This window comes from Pteropus vampyrus, unplaced genomic scaffold, assembly GCF_000151845.1.
Source record: "Pteropus vampyrus isolate Shadow unplaced genomic scaffold, Pvam_2.0 Scaffold116, whole genome shotgun sequence".
NCBI classification, from domain to species: domain Eukaryota; kingdom Metazoa; phylum Chordata; class Mammalia; order Chiroptera; family Pteropodidae; genus Pteropus; species Pteropus vampyrus.
Genome location: NW_011888897.1, coordinates 3,275,304 through 3,277,666, shown reverse-complemented (window position 1 = coordinate 3,277,666; position 2,363 = coordinate 3,275,304).

The window sequence follows — 2,363 nt, the reverse complement described above, 5'->3', positions numbered from 1 at the left end:
TTGTCTTACCATAAAAAACAAAAAACAAAAAAATCCCAATTTACCAGTAAGCAAAATATGGTATCTCTTGAAATTAGTGAGGCTAACTTTTCACATATTCCTAGGCTATTTAAATTTCCTCTTTGGAGCACCACAATCTAACTTTAGTGGAGTATCTGGGTCTTCCTTCCCCTTGCACCCCGCTCCTGCTGCTCAGCCCAGCAGACATACCCAGGACCCTTCCCTCTCACACCTTGGGTAGAAGGCTAATGGAATGACAGGTGGACTCTGCTCCACCTGCCACCACAGTAAGACCACGAAGCCCACTCCCATGGCATAGGAAATATCATCTGCTGCCCACAGACCGCCTGGTACCCATTGAGGTTGATTCAACTGACATCTAAACCACACAGCTCCCAACTCAGTTGGATCGAGTTTTACGACAGGATGAAAGAGCAGGCTTTTGGAACCCCACCTTTTGGCACTAGCATCCTTTATCGGAAGGGCCAGTACGTGGGTGGTAGAGACCAGCTGTTCTTCTTTCCCCTTAGAGTCAGAGCAGAGGAAGTGAGATCAAGTTATAATAGAAGGGACACCAGTTAGACAAAAGAAAGAACTAATTGCCAAGGAAGTGTGTGGAGTGCTTGCTGCACCTAAGGGAATCTTTGATGAGGGTGAGCTATCTGTGGTTTAATTGGATCCCTGCCTGAGAGTAGGGCCTGGGCCTAAGGTGATAAGCTCTGGCTTAGCTCATGAGCTCCTCGGTTTCCTGTATGCCTACTGCCACCTGACAGCTAGTGGATCTTTCTTGGGACTATAACTTTAAAGATATAGTACCCTTTGGGTCTCTCCACCCCACCTTAGAATTAACAATATAATCTGAGGTTAGGTTTCTGCAATCCAAGAAACAAACAGAAGTGAAGGAAGTTTTATCATTAAAGGTCGAGCATTTGTCAGGCTCTAGGCTAGATGCTTTAAAGACTATCTAAGATCTTTATGATAGCAGAAAAGGAAACTGAGGCACAAAGAGGTATGACTGGCCCAAATCACAAACTAAATGGCAGAATCGATATCCACACCCAGACATGTTTTGGCTCCAACATTTCTCTTCATCGAACTACATTATTGTGGAAGCAATTTCCCTGCCGGAAGTGAGGGTATTTAGGAGTATAAACTATTTACACGGGAAAATTACCAGCCAGTCACCTTGGCCACCTTAGTCTTCCTGGAGTCTAAGTATTTTCCTGATCCAGGTGGAGCAGGCCCTACATGGATCTCTTGAAGCTGGATTCTTCCTGGTCTCATTTTCTTTTGCATTTCTCAGCCCTAACCATCGTCTGTGTTCTTTCTTTTACTTGCTTTAACACAGTGGATGGTAGGTACTGTATGGAGGTGAGAGACAGACGGGTAATGAAAGATAGAAAGTCAAATCCCATCTCTATCATTTACTAGCTGGATGACTTTGAGCAAGTTAGTAAATTTTTCTGTACCTTCATTTCTTCATCTGTATAATGGGGATAAAAATAGAATCATTCTCATAGTTTGGGTATAAATATTAAATAATTAATAGGGTTGAGTATTGAGAAAAATACTTAGAATAATACATTCTAAGGTAATGTTAACTTTCATTATTTAGGTGGAAATCAGGTCTTCTACATGTGGGAAGAAAATAGTATGCCTAAATGGTGCATCCTCACCCGCTTCGTCCCTCCCTACCTCTCTTCCTACCTCTCTCCCTTCTTTCGTCCTTCCCCTTCCTTCCTCTTTCCCTCCCTCACTTCCTTCCTTTCTTACTGTTTTTGTTTCTTCCATCTTTTTTTCTCCCTGCCACAATAAATATTCACTGAATGTCCACTACATGTTGGGCATTATAGCAGGCACCGTGCTACATGCTTTGATTTCATTATATTCTAGCCCTCGTACAGTACTATCTATTGTTTCCTGCTTGAGACAGACAGGGTTAGTGTACCTGTGCGAACCATAGCTCTCCTGCAAAAATCTGAAGATGTTAAGAAAGAGGAATTAACTGGAATGTCAGAAATATTAGGAATCTTACGTACTATCTTAGTCTGAGATTCTCATGTCCTCATAGATGAGAAAACTGAGCCATGAGATAATAAATGACTTCACAAAGAAAGTCCCATAACCAGTTAACCCAAGAGCCAAGACTGAAACGTGTGATATCTTGGTATCTCATAATCTCCTTTCATAAGTGCTCCTACTTTTTCTAACCAATAACCTGGGCAGAATGCTGTAGGGAGTGAGTCATCAATTGGTCACATAATGTCTCAGTGTCTTGCATGGTATATTGCATGCCAAATGTTTTTCTGCTCAGCCTTTCTTCTTACAAAATTGTCCGTGCTAATCATGTCAGCAGAGGTGGG